Here is an 18,464-nt window from a genome sequence, read left to right on the forward strand (position 1 = left end):
CGTACCTCTAAAATAAGAGATATTCCAGGTGGACAGAGTTATATTATACTCCCCACCCTATATATATATATGTATATATATATATATATAACTTTTATATAAGATGATTCAAAAAGAGGTTTTGGCGAAAAATTTATTTTCAAGTAAAGTTTTTTTTGTTTTTTATTTTTTTTTCTCTGAAAGATAAGAATGCAATCCTTTGTTTACTTTTTCATATATAATTGAAAATTATTATAATTTTTATAGTAGTTAGTGCCAGAGGCGTCTATTCGTGTGCTGGTTGTAAAAAATAATCCTAGAGGCGGTCTATTCGTGTGCTGGTTGTAAAAAATAATTCCAGAGGCGATCTATTCGTGTGCTGGTTGTTTTAAAAAATAATTCCAGAGGCGATCTATTCGTGTGCTGGTTGTTTTAAAAAATAATTCCAGAGGCGATCAATTCGTGTGCTGGTTGTTTTAAAAAATAATTCCAGAGGCGGTCTATTCGTGTGCTGGTTGTAAAAAATAATTCCAGAGGCGATCTATTCGTGTGCTGGTTGTTTTAAAAAATAATTCCAGAGGCGATCTATTCGTGTGCTGGTTGTTTTAAAAAATAATTCCAGAGGCGATCTATTCGTGTGCTGGTTGTTTAAAAAAATATTTTATACTAAATGCGGTTAGCATGTGCGCTTTGGTTTTGTGAAAAAATTTGCATTTATGTTGTCAAAAAATTTTTTAATTATTATTTCTATTATAAATTTACGATTTTAGATTTTATAGACAAAGATTTGCACTTATTTTTCAGAGACTTGTAACAAAGACTTGTAAAAAAATATTTTTAAATATATAGAATTGTTATAAATCATGTTACAAATGTGGCATTTTATTTCTTTGCATAAGATTTTATAATATAATAATCTATTTATTTTTGTTTGCAGGCGACAATTTTTAAAGGAATTGAAGGCCCAAGAAGCTAAAAACTCCAACATTATAAAGATTACCAAGGGTACTGACGATGAATCCATCGATTTTTGTAAATCAATGGGATCACCCAACATGGATTCGAAAATCAGTATCCAGGTAATGCAATGCTTGGAGTCAAATAAAGGTATGTATAACCAAAATGACAATTGCGATGATAACAATTCTCTTGTTATTGACAACGAAGCCCTTCCAGACAGTTCTTGTGTACAAAAAAATTTGCGTGAAGGCCGTCGCATTGTTGACAATTGCGATGATAACAATTCTGTTGTTATTGACAACGAAGCCCTTCCAGACAGTTCTTGTATACAAGAAAACTTGCGTGAAGGCCGTCGCATTGTTAACAATTGCGATGATAACAATTCTGTTGTTATTGACAACGAAGCCCTTCCAGACAGTTCTTGTATACAAGAAAACTTGCCTGAAGGCCGTCGCAATGTCTTTTTCTTTTTGGCTGGAAGGCTTCAGAGAAACGGTCGCATTGTCGATGACAATTGCAATGATAACAATTCTCTTGTTATTGACAACGAAGCTCCTGTAGACAGTTGTTGTATACAAGAAGACTTGCCTGAAGGCCGTCGCATTGTCGACATTTCACATATGTGGAATGAAATCCAAAGAACATTTAATAATCATATGCAAGGAATAGAGTGCCAATTTAGAGATTGGAAACTCATAAAGACTGATACCAAAGAGTTTAAGACGCATTTGACTTTCCAGTGCCAAATGTGCCATACTAAAGCCACTATCTACTCAGAACCCGAAGAGCCAGAAACATTAGATATTGGTATGGCTGCTGTAACAGGAACTGTTACAGTAGGAACTGGCTATGCCCAGTTGAATGAGCAATGTGCAATCATGAATATTCCTTGTATATCCGAGTCAAAATACATAAAAAATAGAGAAAAATTAGTCGATGCTTTTGAAAAAACAGCCATGGAAAGTATGAAAATAGCTGGCGAAGTTGAAAAGCAACTCGCTCTTGAGAGAAACGAAATTATAAACGGTATTCCGTATATAACAGTTGTAGCAGATGGTAGTTGGATGAAGAGATCGTATGGCAGTGCCTACAATTCTCCTTCCGGTATCGGAGCTATAATTGGTTATCGTACGAAAAAGATTCTCTTCGTCGGTGTCCGCAATAAATTTTGCGCAATATGTGATATAGCAGAGCGAAAAAGTACTGAACCAAAAGTTCACAAATGCTACAAAAATTTTGATCGCAACGAAAGCTCCACAAGGATGGAGAGCGATGCCATCGCGGAAGGTTTCAAATGTAGCCTCGAAATGCATGGGCTGATTTTTAAAACAGTTATTGCCATGGTGATAATAGTGTTTATCAGGCCATTATTGATAACAGACCATATAGTGAACAGATGGTTACAGTAAAAAAAATAGAATGCACGAATCATTTACTTCGCAATTTATGTAAAAAGCTCAAAGCTGTGGCAGAGACAACTCAGCCAAAAACGCAGAGACAGCGTAGTTTTACAGAGTTGCGAAATGTTGTGAAAAACAACATAAAACATATCAGAAAAGAGGTAGAAAAAGCAGCCGAATTACGAAGAAAAGACCAACAAACACCTGAACATTGTAAGGCTATGGAATTGCAGAAAGATATATTGAACATTCCTAGCCATGTTTTTGGCGAACATAAGCGATGTGAAGCACGCGGTCATATATGCGAAGAGAAGGATAGTAAAACGAACAAAAATTATGTTCCACTTTTGAAAATACATGGTTTATATCAAAAGATAGAAAGCGCTATCACATATCTAAGCGGTTATTCCGACAGCTTATTGCTGAATTTAACCAATAATCCTGCAGAATCGTTTAATTCGATAATCTGCAAAGAAATTGGTGGAAAGCGCATTCATTTTGGTAAACGAGACTCTTACAATGCCAGAGTTCCGGCAGCAGCTGTGCAATTTAATACGCAACAAGCCATTACAGAATTGCATAAGAGCATGGATAAAACTGTTCCGCCCATTGTTGAGAAACTAGAAAAACAACGACAAATAAAAGTTGCAAAAACCAGAGAATCTCGACAAGTGCAAGGAAGGCAAAAAAAATGCAAACAAGAGACAGGAACAGATCGTTATTATGGTCCGCAGTTTCAAAAACCAGATCTTCCATCTGATGTATTTGAGCAACTTCGGCAAAATCATTTAGAAAAATTGTCCGAAAATGCGAAAAACTGGAAAAAAATTGAATTCGATACGAGACCAACTCGGAATTATGGTTATCATTGAGACGAGAAATGTTAACAGCATCCAATTTTGGACCTGTATGTCGCATGAGACCGACAACGTCTTGTGCAACAACAGTAAAAGCCATTTTATATCCTTCGTTCATTGATACCGCAGCCCTAAAATATGGTCGCGAGAACGAAGAAGTAGCAAGGAAAGAATTGGCTATAAAATTAAATAAAGAAATAGAACCTTGCGGATTATTTATCGATACTAAAAATCCGTGCTTGGGTGCTTCTCCTGACGGAATTATTGATGAAAATGGTCTAGTGGAAATAAAATGTCCTCTGTCAGCTGAACATTTGACAGCAGAAATAGCTGTAGAGACATTGCCTTCTTTGAAAGGTATTTTTGATAAAAAAGATGCACATAAAATAAATCGAAATCATCGATATTTTTATCAAGTTCAAGGTCAATTGAACATAACACGGCGAGAATATTGTATTTATGATGTTTGGACTCCACAAAGCATGAAAATATTGCGCATTGAGGCAGACAATATTTTTTGGTGAAATCAAATGCTGCCTTTCTTAACACGCTTCTATAACGAATGCATGCTTCCAGAAATCTTGGACAGTCGTCACAATAGGCATATGACAATCAGAAATCCAAGATACATTATAGAACCTAAAGAAGAAGCAGCAAAAAAAATACTGACAAATCAAATAAAAAGACCAAATATAATAAAAAGCGAAATGACATAGAAGAGAGCAAACGATTCAAACCGAACGTTTCGATGGAAGTAATAACTGATATTGCTGATATTGCTCTGAATAAAGAGCAAGATAATGATTGCATTATCATAAGTTACACAAATGACGAACGAGCTATATCTGAAGATGATATAAAAAGAAATGAAAAACTTTTAAACACATTTGCTCCTCTTTATTTGGTAAAGGACAATATCTTGCAAGTCAATTAAACGATGAATCGTTGGATCTGTTGTGTGCCTCGTGAAAGGCACAGGGGTCGCGTCGAATTTGGGATGGGAATCCGTGGGCGTCAGGATGGTTCGGTCCGTGGATATATATTTAATGAAGAAACTGTAGATCTTCGTATAAATATATTCGATTTTTATTCAAACTGTCTACACTTTTATTTAACTCTTATTTCAGTTAGAGTACTCGCGCTCGCGTCGTATTCTTGAATGGTGTAGGATTACGGTCGTTCCTTGACGTTCGTATGGTTTAGAACGTCAGGCGGGTCGCGTATGTTATAATCTTAGCGACGGCGTTACACTTAATTCGGTTCTTAATTTGCGACTTTGGAGTCTTTTGATCGGAGGGGGTGCCTGGTAACAGGCCCTCTTGGTCAAAGTCCCGGGTGCAAGCGAAGGAAATTCGAAGTCTCCTTCGCTTCGCTTGCATTTTTGCAATTTTAATATTTCGCGCGTGACTCGCTGCGTATGCGGTTTTTTCGTAGCCAGCGCGTTGACAAGCGGATGTAACTTAAGTAGTTATAGCTATTGAGGGCTATAACACCCCTCCCCCGTTGGAAAAGAAAAACGGAGGTACGTAATTTTTCGCTTAATAATATAATATACAATATATTTTCCCGTGTACAATATAATTATAATCGTTTCTTAATTCTAGAAACGCGTGCTTTGGCTTCTTTTTAATATGGATCTTGATACTCTCCACTCGTCATCGAAGACGACAGATGATCGCTTCCCGATTTTATTTTCTTGTTTGTTCTTACTTTTAACAATAATCCATATTAAAAATGCTGTTATTAACACTATGATTATTCCACTAGACGCCATAGGGTAAATAAATTGTTTTTGTGTATAAAAGTTTTGTTCATTGTTTTGTAGATCGTTGTCTATATTTTCTAATTTGGCCTTGAGTTTTACTAATTCTGCATGGTGTTGTGTACTTTCTAATTTGTCATGTTCGTATATTGTCACGTTATTGTCCTGTGTTAACGTTATATTAATTTCGGGTAAATAGGTTTCTATTTTTATTCCATAGTTTGCTTCTTTTGTCTGTATCGTCATGTCTGTCGTTGTTAGTTTGCATTCCCCTCTTAGAGTAATTTTACCCGTATTTTTTATTTCTCTCTTTTCGGATTGTTCGTTGCATTGTATCGTGATTGTTCGTTCCGCGGCGGTAGAGTATAACCAAGTCTGGGGTTGCTGTAATGTGATCCATATCATATGGGTCGAAGCGTAATGTCTTATATTACAAAAGTGCTGATATTTCGATTGTTGTGTATATATTTATACTTCGCATGGCGCATTCGAGTTTATTCGATATACTGGCGTACTTTGTTCGCCTATATAATGTGAGTTTATTTTATTACATTTTTGTAAGTCGTTTTCTGTTACGGCTAAATACGTTAATTTTTCCTTATCTATCGCGATTATCTTATTATTAATTTCTATATGACTAAATACATTTTTATATGAAGGTGTGGGGAATTCAATCGTTTTTATTATATCATATGTAGGTTGCGTAATTATAGGAAAGCTTAAAATAGTATATACATTTGTTTTATCGCAGTATGCGGTTATTACTATATTTTCCTCTATTTCTAACCAATCTTCCCCGTGAATTCTAAACGGAAAATATTCTCCTTGCGATAGCTGAGTTGATGCTTCTTTTAAGTAAGTAATGATACTATCGATTGGCATTAATTTTGGATGTAACATCCCTTTACGTATATACGTGAGATATTCTATTATATTTTCTATGTCTCGTATTAGGTCTGTCATAATTGCTATAATGGTTATAAAATGTTCTATGATTTCCTCGTGATTTATATATTCGGTTACGCGTTTTTGTAATAATTTTTCGTTTCGGTCAATTATATCTTCTAATTTATCGAGATGAGCTACTGTGTCATTTAATACTCTTATTTGATTTCGTACTGCGTGTTGAGTGATTTGCTGTTGTGTTTGAAGTATGTATAGCTGTTCGTTAATATGTTTTTCGTCGTTTGCGTCCATTGTTCCGAATAATGTTTTTGCTATTGTACCTATTCTATCAGTCCTCTGCGTCTGTTAGTTGGCGTTTTATATATGGAATTTATTTGCGTCATAATATTTTGTAAGTACGTTAATTCTCTTTTTATAATATTATTTAAATTGATGCAAGTTTCTTTATGATATTCGTTTTGAAATTCCATTGTGTCGCATAATGTTTTTGTTTGTTGTAAATAATTCTTTACTTGTTCCTGTCTGCGGTTTATTGTTGTTAAGTCCAATTTTATTACTAACTTCCATTTTTTTGTGGAGTGATGTAACTGACCTATTTTTTCAAAATACATTCCTGGGTTGTTGATGAATTTTTCGATTTCATAGTCCTGCTCTTGTTCTGGCTGTCTTATTAACGCTGCGTTGGCACTGAATATGAGCATCCTGTAATGATATAATTCTTCTTATTCTATCTTTATATGGGATCCTATTACTGGTTTTAAGTGGGGCGTTTTCAATTTCTTTTTTGCCTCATGGGATATTACTGCGAAAATTTTTTCTTAGTCTTTTCTTGACTATTCATCGCATCATGTGCTCATTTTATTCCTGTTGTGAGTGTGGCGTATCTCTCTGTGAGGGGCAGTGTACTCCCCTTTGTGAGTTATGTTATCGCAAGCCTGTGGTGGGGCTTGAGTTGCCGTGTGACCCTATGTTACGGGCCTGTGAAGCGGTGTATCGATGTTCCGATACACTGTATTCGTTGCGTGTGACCTTCGACGTTACCACTGATGAACGGGTGGTTCACGAAGTTGTTCCTGTACCCAGGGAGAGGGTGATCGATGTTCCTCTTCAGTGCGCCTTACAGGCTGTTGAGGAAGGTCGGTCCTTCCCTTATCACGGAGGTATGCCATCATCATTGCTCCCCTATGAAGGATTGTCTCCGATTGTGCCAGAGGATGCTTGGTCCATGGTCCTGCTGCGGGTGTTGCTTTCTTCCGCTCATGCTAGTTGTAAGGAGGAGCTAGCGGTTGTCAAGGACGAACTAGCGGATGGGTATGTTTAAGTTTTATTTTCTTAATTTTCTATGTACGGTTTTAATTTATTTGCATGTATGCGTATCGTCCGTCTTCCCTTTTTTATGGTATAGTTGACGTCGGAGTTCTTTTCGATTACCGTGTACGGTCCCGTCCATAGCGCGTCAAGTTTCTTTGACCGTCCGCGTCGTAGCGTTTCATCATGCATTAGCACTTTTTCGCCGACTTTGAATTTTGTCTCTTTCGTGTCTTTATCGTAATATTTTTTCGCTTTAATTTTTTCTTCCTTTATGCGGTCCTTCGCGATCTTCTGGGTGGCCCTTAATCTTTCCTTGAGTTCTTGAGCGTAATCGTCGTAATTGTATGTTGTTCTCGGTGATTTTGTCAATGCCGTCGGTAGTTCGGCTCTATGTCCATAGATTAGCTCAAAAGGTGTGTATCCCGTTGCCGTGTGTGGAGTTGTGTTGTATGCAAACATTGCGTAAGGTGTCCATTCGTCTCAGTCAGTCTGATCGGCGTTAATATAATGACGAAGGTATTCGGCTAGCGTCCTGTGTGATCGTTCGAGTGCTCCGTTTGTTTCTGGGTGATACGCGGTCGTTTGTAATTTTTCGATTTTTAATAGTTTACATGTATTTTTAAATATTTCGCTGAGAAAATTCGTCCCTTGGTCTGTTAAAATTCTATCCGGAATTCCGTGTTCGCAAATTATTTTGGTTACAAATTCTTTTGCGATTGTTCCGGCTTCTTGATTCGGTATCGGGATCGCTTTACTGAACTTTGTTAAACTGTCTTGAAAGGTCAGCAAATATTTATTTCCATTTGTAGTTACTGTTAATGGTCCTACAATATCTAACGCGCATTTTTCAAACGGTTGATTAGGCGTATCCGTAATTATTAGCGGTACTTTATTTTTTCGCGATAATTTATTTTTTTGACATGATTCGCATTTTGCGACATATTGTTCAACATCTTTTGTTAAACCCGGCCAATTGTGGTTTAGGCGAATTCGTTTAATTGTTCTTTCGATTCCTTGATGTCCTTCAATGGGCGCGTTGTGATATTCGTAAAGTATTTGTCGTTTTTCTTCTTCTGTGTATACTTTTTCGTTATCGGAATCGTCTTTTTCTTCCTTCCTTTCTAACTTGTGGATCTCTTCTTTCTGTTCCTTTTTGTTGGCGTCTCTGGTTACGTTTCGACTTAGCGCGTCGGCGTTCGCGTTCGCTCGTCCGGCCTTGTGTATGATTTCATAATCATATTCTTCTAGTTTCAACCTCCAGCGGATTAATCTTGATCCGGGATCGTTTACGTTGAAAAGCCATACCAGGGGTTTGTGATCCGTAATAATTTTAAATTTTGTTCCATAGACATATGGTCTAAAATGTTTCACGGCCCATACGATCGCTAGTAATTCTTTTTCTGTTGTGTTGTAATTTTGCTCCGCGCGAGATAATACTCTGCTTGCGTAAGCGATGGGTCGGTCGTTGCCTATCGGTCCCTGTGACAGCACAGCTCTGATTGCATAGTCGGAAGCATCTGTGGTCACATTAAATTCTTTATTGAAATCTGGATATTGTAATACTGGTGCTGTCATTAGTTTTTCTTTTAATATATCGAATGCTATTTGTTGTTCGTTATTCCACGCGAATGTTTCACTTTTCTTTGTTAATTTTGTTAGAGGTTTCGCGATTCTTGAAAAATCTTGTATAAATTTGCGATAATATCCGGCTAGTCCAATGAATGACTGGATGTCTTTTACTTTTCTCGGTGTCGGAAAGTCTTTTATCGCTGTTAATTTTGATGGATCCGGTAATATTCCATTTTCGGAGATAATGTGTCCCAGATATATTACCTCCTTGCGCAGAAATTCACATTTATCCGGTTGTAGCTTCAGGTTGTGTCTTCGTAGTCTCTGCAGGACTTCTACGAGTCTTTGATTATGATTCTCCAGGCTAGATCCGTAGATAACGATGTCATCTAAGTAGACTAGACATCTGAGCCCTTGTATTCCAGTAAGTACTGAATTCATCAGGCGTTGGAAAGTTGCTGGCGCATTCTTCAGTCCAAACGGCATTCGGTTAAATTCGTAATGTCCGTAGGGGGTTGAGAAGGCTGTCTTGCTTTTATCCTGTTCCGCCATCTGTATCTGGTGGTATCCTGATGCCAGATCCAAGGTGGTAAAATATTTGGCGTTTCCCAGCTGATCTAATATATCTGTGATATTTGGCAGCGGGAATGAGTCGCCTATTGTTAAATTATTTAACCGCCTGAAGTCTACGACTACCCTTAATTTCGGTTTTCCGGATGTATCTGCTTTTTTCGGTACTACTAGTAATGGCGCGTTCCATTGACTAACGCTTGTCCGAATAATACCGGCCTCTAACATTTCTTGCACTTGTTTGTTTACTTCCGCCTTGTGTTTTTCCGGCAGACGATACGGTCGTACATTGACCGATGATGTGTCAGCGCGCGTGGCTATCTCGTGTTTCACTGTCGCGGTGCAGCTCAGTGACTCTCCGCTTAAATGAAATAAATCGCTATATTCTTCACATATCCCATGTATTGCCTGTCGTTCTTCTGAGTTGAGGTGCTCTGTCCTTAGTAATTGTCATATTTTTTTGTTTCTTTCGGACGAATACTTCGGAGTTTCTGTTTCTATACCATTTATTTCGTGCGTTGATGTTATGTTTATGTCGTCTATTGTTACCAATGGTGTTCTGATTTCTGATTTCGACGATCTCGTCGGTGGTATTAATGACGCTAATCGGACATTCAAAATTTTTTGGTTCGACTAAGCATCGCCCTATATAGACTCTAGGTGTGATTTCCTCGGCTCTTACGATTCCTATGCTATTTAAGTTTGTAGCGGCCCGTACTATCGTTTCGCTGCGCGGTTGTAACCGGATCTTATCGTACGGTTGTAGGTTTAACACGGCGTTTCCTATGGTGAGTTCCCGTTTCTTAAAATCGCAAGTGGCTCCCTGTTTCCGCAAAAAATCCATCCTGAGAATTCCTTCATATTCCATGGGGAAGTCATCTTTGACGACATAAATTGTATGTTTTATTTTCTTCTTGTTTAAGTTGATTGTTGCATGTATTTTTCCTATTGTCTGTGCTTTATGTCCTGTTATGCTAATGAGTGTAATTTTTTCTCTATATACTAGTGTATCGTCTTTTAAATGTTTAACTTTCATTAATGATATTGTGGCCCCTGAGTCGAACAGCATTTTAACTGTGCCATTCCGGGCTTCGCGCATCGGCAGTGTAATTAGATCTAACCCCGCGCTCTCTTGTTGTGTTCGTCGTACGTGCGATACTCTAAATTCGATCGCGCGCGCCGGAGTCTCCTCTCCCGTCTTCCTCGTTGCTACTGCTCTCGGTGTCGGATGTATCTTGTCGCGGCCTACTTTTCTTTCGGTCGTCCTTCTCCGACTCTATCTGGGCTATCTTCGCGTTTGTTTTCTTTGCTTTTTCCGCGGTATTTCTTTTCGGTCGCCCGTTTAAAGACCAGCATTCTTCACGATTGTGTCCGCGTTTTTTGCAATGGTCACAGAATTTTTCAATGGCGGTTACGCGGGAAGATTTCTCGGGTTTCGGTAGGGCGTATTTGCTGCTATGACAATCGTAATGACCTGATTTGCCGCATTTGTAGCATTGCGTGCTCGTTCGTTGACTTTGTCGCGGTTGTTGCCCGTTTTTATTTTGCGAGGCATTTGTTGTTCGCGACGTGTTAGGCCCCATAAGCTTTTCTTCCGCGGTTGTGCCTGTTATTGCTTCTTGGAGGGTTGCATATCGTTGTGACCGCACAAGTATTTTCAATTCGTCGCGTAACCCGAATTGGAAATTCAGTAACGCTTGGCTTTGTATGGTCTCTAATATAGCACGCTTATACGTGCTCGAACGGTTTTCTCCCTCAATCATCGAACCATATAATTTTCTAGCGAGTTTATCGACGCGCTGTCCGAAACTTTGCGCTGATTCGTTAAATTTTTGTTTGAGTGAGTTGAACTCGATTTGCAAATGCGCTGTACTCCGCTTATTTTGGTAGGAATTTTCGAGTTGGTTCCTTAATTCTTCGAACGTTTGGATATCTCGCGTCTCGAAGTCTTGCATGGCTTTTCCCCGTAATTTCGTAAATAAGATTCCCTGAATTAACGCTTCCTCGTCATCTGGATGAATATTTTTAATCGCGTAAATACAGGAATTTAAAAATTCTTGTAATCTAGTTTGCGTTGTACCGTCGAATTCCGGTATCATTATTCGGTTCTTTTAATGACATGTAGCGTTGTGCGGCATTCCGCCGGTTTCGTATGTCACGTTCGGTTCGTCCGTAAGCCATACGAGGCTCGTGTTCTTCGGCCGAATCTCGATTACCATCGCGTTCGCGGGATCTTCTCTGCCTACTGCAGCGCCTATCTGCTCCTTGTTCGCGTGTGTGTCCGCGTAAATTCCGTCGATCCCCTGCGTCTCGATCGCGAGGGTGGTTGCGGTGATCCCGTTGATTATTTCTGTGTCTGTCCACGTCTCGCTCAGGAGTGAGTTCGCGTAAATCTTGCCGACTGTCATATCTCTCTTCCGCATCTTGATTACGGGTATGTTCACGGGGATTTCGTCGATTATCGCGATGCCTATTTGTATCCCGATTTCGCGTGCGTTCGCGGGAGCTGCGACGACTGTCGTCTGATGTCTCCCCGCGTGACCTTGAATCGCGTATTTTGTTTATTTCCGTCCGCATTTCAATTCGTAGGTCTCGTAGGCCTTGTAATACGTCGCGCATCAAAGGGTTTTCCTCTTTCGCGTTGTTTTCGACGGGTGTCCTATGTTCGGCGGGTGTCCTGTGTACGTCGACTTCTACGCGATGTACGTTTCCGCGCTCTATCGTTTCGCGTAGGCGACCAATTTCGCGGTCTACAGCATCCACGGATACGTCCGCTGCACCATTTGGTGGAGTGTGCATTACCGACATGTTGTCGTCGTTAGAGTCAAAATCGCTACTATCGTACGTAGTTGACCATCCGCTCTTCTGCGACGCGTTGCTAGCAGTGTGGTGATATGGGCCGGGTTTTTCGCGCATGCGCGGCCAGTACGCTTTCAGTAAAGTATCTATTTTCAAGAAAGAAGGGTATCGTTAGTCACTCGCGCGAATGTTTTCTTTTTTAATTTTTGAAAATCGATAAAAGGTTATATATATATACCTGTATATATATATAATTTTATATATAAGATTTTTTTCGATTTATGTATACATATATTTAACCCACCTTACTGCTCGCTGTTGCTAGGCTCGTCAAAACTTTTGCGCCCATTTGGTAACTACATAATACGCCGTTGTTTCGGCCGCGCATGCGCGAAAAACCCGGCCCATATCGCCACACTGGTTGCTAGGGGTTTGGCTTGCGCGTATTTTAATTTCCTCTTTATTTTTGTTATTACCATCAGTTCGCGCTTTTAGTATGCTTTCGTCAAAGCTATTGAAGGGGAACTCGCGTTTAACGATGACGTTCGCGGGTAATACGACTTCGCTTTCGCTTGAATATTCGTTCTCTAATTTTCTTCGAACTCGCTCGAGTCTTTCTACAGTTAACGGTAACGCTTGAATCGCTTGCTTGGCTGAGTCGCTATGTAGCCAAGATTTGTTCGCTATCGGTTTCGGGGGTGTTTTGTTCCCTTCCGACATTCACGCAATATTTTTACAGTAATTATTTTCGGACTTACAGTATTACGGCTAGCATGATCGTGCGCTGTGCTGCTCGACTGCTGACGCTGCAGGTCATTGCTCGTCGGCGTTGATACGGCTGGCGTTGTAAGTTGATACAGCGGGTCGTTGCTCGGTTGCGCTGCGATCTCCTCGGTGTGTCGTAGGTCGCGTTGGTCCTTGGACGGCGGCCTACTCTACTTCTGCTTGATACGTTGTCCGTGTGTGTGAGACGTACCGTGGTGCACGTACGGTACGATGCTCTTGATTCGTCAGTTGTTTTGTTATCTGACGTGCCTGCTTCTACACATTGTATATATGTATGTTGCAGGTCTTAGTATGCTGCCTTCTGTGTTGTCCTTGTTCCGTCGATTATTTTCGACGTGCCTGATTTCTAATACTTTTGTATTATTTCAGGTCTTCTGGTTCCGGTTGATCCTGGCGGTCCTTCGGCGCGATCCCACCGCTGCCACCAATAATGTTGTGTGCCTCGTGAAAGGCACAGGGGTCGCGTCGAATTTGGGATGGGAATCCGTGGGCGTCAGGATGGTTCGGTCCGTGGATATATATTTAATGAAGAAACTGTAAATCTTCGTATAAATATATTCGATTTTTATTCAAACTGTCTACACTTTTATTTAACTCTAACTTTCAGTTAGAGTACTCGCGCTCGCGTCGTATCCTTGAATGGTGTAGGATTACGGTCGTTCCTTGACGTTCGTATGGTTTAGAACGTCAGGCGGGTCGCATATGTTATAATCTTAGCGACGGCGTTACACTTAATTCGGTTCTTAATTTGCGACTGCTCGAGCGCGTCTATTGTTCGGTTTTATAGCCGGATTTTGGAGTCTTTTGATCGGAGGGGGTGCCTGGTAACAGGCCCTCTTGGTCAAAGTCCCGGGTGCAAGCGAAGGAAATTCGAAGTCTCCTTCGCTTCGCTTGCATTTTTGCAATTTTAATATTTCGCGCGTGACTCGCTGCGTATGCGGTTTTTTCGTAGCCAGCGCGTTGACAAGCGGATGTAACTTAAGTAGTTATAGCTATTGAGGGCTATAACAGATCTATTTTTGCGTATTATAAGAGAAACTTCTTATTTCGAAACGCAAAGTGTGCTATATATAGAATACCCTCACATGATTAAAGCTAGTCGTAGTGATAAAAGCTTACAAATAATTGGAGGGAATTGTAGTAATCACTGGAGATGTATTTCCTTTGACGGCACCAAACTTCGCGTGTACGATAGTCTACCTGGCTGTACATACGATAAATTGGTAGCTAAAGAAAAAAATTATATACATCTTCGTTACCCTACAGTAAACTCGAGTGACATCATTTTTGAAAAGGTTCAAACACAACCTGATGGCATATGTTGTGGAATTTTTGCTGCAGCTTTTGCCACGACTATAGCCTTAGGAGGCAATCCTTGCGAGGAAAAGTACTCCAAAAATGTAAAATACATGAGAGAACATTTCTATAAAATTTTAGAAAGCAATAAATTCTCACCTTTTCCAAAATAATAAGAAATTATTTTAAAAAATCTATTCTCTACAATTGGCCAGAAAAAGCTGCATCAATCATCTAGATTGCAAATTATAATCGGAGAGACGAAAAACATATTGGTTGCGTTCTCACGGGAATGGACGAGGAGGGGTCCATTCTATATTTAAAATATTCAGAATATTGTAAAAGTATTCTGTTGCAATCGAGACAAACAATGTATTGTAAGTGTGTGTGTACATGCGCACACATAATATTGAAGTAATAAATTTTTATCTGTTGGTTATATCGATTGGAAATAATGAACTGTATTAGATAGATTGCGAGTTATAGAAAGAGGATAGTCTTGCAAAGGGTGCTAACAGCATCCCGTACCCGAGTAACGGCGGGTACATCAACTCCCCGAGTTCTGGGGAGTCTCCCCAGTCTCGGGGAGCCCTCCCTGTGGGAGGAGGGGGCCCACTTCCCCTATAGAGCTTCGGCTCGTATGTGGTAGAGGATAGCGACCTTGAATTCAAACGCCCGGTGGTATGGCACCGTTAGGGGATGGACATTGCACGGCGCCTTTGGCGCTGTCCTCCCTCCATGCAATGGGGTGATGTGGCAGGTGTTCCTGACTGGGGGTGTGTGTGTGTGTGTGTGTGTGTGTGTGTGAGTGTGTGAGCGTGTGGAGAAGACAATCTCGATAAAAAACGTGTGTGCAGGGAAAGGTGTTAGGCACCGTGCCGAGTCTCTTGTGGCCAGGGCACTTCCTGGTCGCGAACGGTCCTTATAAGAAACCGGCCCGAATCTTATAATATGAAGGGCATACCTCGGCAAGGCGGCTCTGCCGGGGGGAATATCTTTTCCGACCATACTCGTGGGAACAGAATGGAGAACAATACTAACCAAAACAAAAACTTTGACGATGCTAAGGGTGAAGTGAGTAAGGCTGAAGGAGGTGTAGTCCCCACTCCTTCGATCGCGGCGTGGACAAGTATGAATACGGACGTAGATATAACCGGCGTTACCAACAGCGTCGAAGTGAAGAATGACGAAAATGCTAGTAACTTCATCTATGCTAGCAAGACAGAGGAGATAGGGAGGGCAGGCCCTTCGAACGAGGTGACGCAATGGAACAGTCCCATTGCTGAAGAACCGGTTGCTGATGTAGACATGTCATTGAGTACATCGATCGCTGGAAAGAGAAGGAAGCTTAGCTCAGAGGAGAGCTACGTATCCAAGAAGCAAGCTAAAAAGAGAGGCACCAAGAGGATAAGTTCGGACTCAGGAGACGAGGAGAGCGACACGGAGGCGCAGATCGACTCGGAGATACTAACATCCGAGAAGTCGGAGGAGGACACGACAACGCTGCACAACACATGCAGCGGATCAAGGCGCAGCGGGAGAATAAAGAAACAAGCGATCTGGAAAAACATTCCAGTCGTGGAGGAAAAGAGGAAGCCTGGCCGACCCCCCAAGCCACGAAGAAGGATATACACATCACCGGAGTTGATAGAGATGTTCGGTAAACATCCGGATACATACGATCTGGAGAGTATGCCTGCACCCGATGTAGGCTCAATAGTCATGGATTGGCTGAGAGAGGTCGATTTGGTAAGAACCAAATCGAGCAGAATAAAAGGGGACTTGAGTGGCCGAATGAGAGACTGGGTAGCCGCGGTCGAAAGCGCCCTCAAGCTATTAGTCGCGAGGACATCTACGGCCGGGGACGCGGACTATTGGCGAGTGAAGTCATCGGAACTCGCGACACAATTGGAAGCATCCAAAAAGAAAGAGGAGAAATATCGGAAAAGGCTGGACGAAGCGAACAGCAAAGTCGCTAAAATCGAGAGAGAGATGGAACGAATTCGCGAAAAAGACAAGAGAGCCGCGAAAGAGAAGAAGCCTGACAAGGGCTCGAAGAAAGAGAAGAGGAGAGCGAGGATCGCGTCCTCTTCGGACGAAGAGAGGGAGGCCTACGAAGAAAGCCGTAGGAAACGACCCTCAATGGACAAGACAATGCCTGAGAAGGATACGGTGATGAGACCTCCGATCAAAGGAATCTCGGTTCCAATTCCGGCACAGCAACCAGCCATGCTGATCAGCAATGAGAAGCATAGACTGGAGATAGAAATTGATCAGCAGATCGTTACGCTGACAAGACTGAGAGCCGAACTAAGAGCGAGCCGTAGGAAAGGAGAGAGAATGGAAGAGGAAGTCAAACAGAAGACAGCCTCTATAGAGAGACCGGTAGAGAAAGGTGCCAAAGGGATAAAGGTAATTAGTAACGTCCAGCTGGTGGCGCCCCCTAACCCAAAGGTACCTTCGGTCAAAAAACCGACGGGACCTGTAAAGGAAGACCGGAGGGAAGAGGAATGGAAAGTGGTTGAAAGAGGAAGGAAGACAAAGAAGGAGTCGAGAGAGGGACCATCCAAAGTAGGAGGCAACAGGGCAAAGTCTAAGCAGAACTCTAGGCCTAAATCTAGAGATTCTAGCGCCAAAATGACGAAAGAGGCAGCTCCTAGAAGGAAGCCACCGAGGACCGCGGCAATCGCTATTAAAATACGGGACGAGAAGATCTCTTATGCAGATGCAATAAGGAAGGCCAGCAAAGAGATCTCCCTGAAGAATATGAGTATCTCCAATACCAGGATACGAAAAGCGGTAAATGGCGGTATCCTCATTGAAATACCGGGGAAAGAAAAAGCTGCAAAGGCAGACGAACTGGCCAGCAAGCTAAAAGAGGTCCTGAGCGCAGAGGCTGAAGTTACAAGACCTACTAGAGGGCATAAGAGCAGAGAATGCCGGACTGAGAAGGCGGGTTGCCACCCTGGAGAAGGAGGTCTCGAGGGTGACTGGGGAGCTGGGGGCTCTCAGAGCCAGTCTTCCCAATCTTGGGGAGGAGGTTGAGCGCCTCCTTTATCGGGAGGCACCGAAAAAGGCGGCCAAGGCAGCGGAGTTGAAGAAGAGGAAGAGAGAAGACTTGGAGGAGCTTCAGGCTTCCAAGCGTTGCGTGGAGTCGGAGGGGGCTCTCTCGCTTTTTAAGGAAGCAGGGGGCACCTCGACCTTGTTGGAGGAGATGACGTCGCTCCTCGATCAGGGTTTGCTGGACATGAGGGGCGATGTCGTTTCGGCGGTCTTGGCGGCGTTGCGGCCGGGTCCGGTCGGGGAGTCTGGGGCCGGGGTTCCTCCTCTTGGAGGATCTCCCGAGCCCCCTTCCTCGGCGGGTGGAGGAGGTGCGTCTGTCGCAGGTGCCGCCCCGGTTTCGGGGGGCTCCGCGCCCTCTGCCGCTGCGGAGGGTGTCGCGGATGCCTCTCGGGCTGGGGCGTCTAAAAGACGGAAAAGGAAGAAGACCCGGCGTGGGCGTCTGCCTGGCGGAGCTTCCGGTGGAGGGGTTCCGGCGGTTGCGGACTCTGCGCGTGGGACTCGGGAGAGAGTCCACGTACCGCTTGCCTCCGTCGTGTCGTTGACGGTGGCGGGCGACGGGGAAGATCGCCCGTTGTTGTCCGCGGCGAAGGCGGGCGTAAGCCTGAAGGAATTGGGGATTGGTGGATTGCGGATGCGGTGGGGAGTTGCCGGTGGCATGCTCCTCACAGTCCCGGGCGAAGGGTCGGAGGCGAGGGCGGACGCTTTGGCTGCCAGCCTCTCCGAGGTATTTGCCGGCTCTCGGGCCGTTCGAGTGGCTCGCCCCACGAGGACCGAGGAGGTGCGCCTTAAGGGCGTCACCAACCTGGTCTCGAGGGACGAGATTTTGGCGGAGGTGGCCTCTGTCGGTGGATGCGGGGTCGGGGAGATTCGGGCCGGAGAGGTCCGGATTCCCCATGGTGCTCGGTACGGGACCTTGTGGCTGAGGTGCCCGGCGATCGCGGCGCGTAGGCTCACGGTGGCGCGGGGGCTCTGTGTGGGCTGGACGACTCTGACGGTTCATCCGCTGAGTCGCCGGCCCATTCAGTGTTTCCGCTGCCTGAGCTTCGGGCATGCGGCATCGCGGTGTGGTTCCTCCGTGGATCGCACCGCGTGCTGTTTTAGATGCGGCAAGGAGGGGCATCGAGCAGCCTCGTGCGCGGCCCCTCCGCATTGTGTCGCGTGCGCGGGGCGTGGGCGGCCGGCGAGGCACAGGTTGGGTTCGTCCGG

At 43.0% G+C, this 18,464-nt stretch overlaps 1 pseudogene; it reads left to right on the forward strand.

Annotated features, from left to right (window-relative positions):
* The first annotated feature begins 851 nt into the window (after positions 1 to 851).
* LOC145933311 (uncharacterized) lies at positions 852 to 14,368 on the forward strand (annotated as a pseudogene).
* The last annotated feature ends 4,096 nt before the right edge of the window (positions 14,369 to 18,464 follow it).

This window comes from Prenolepis imparis, unplaced genomic scaffold (genome assembly GCF_030444845.1).
Source record: "Prenolepis imparis isolate NDT839.2.m4 unplaced genomic scaffold, iyPreImpa1.0 SCAF_3, whole genome shotgun sequence".
NCBI classification, from domain to species: domain Eukaryota; kingdom Metazoa; phylum Arthropoda; class Insecta; order Hymenoptera; family Formicidae; genus Prenolepis; species Prenolepis imparis.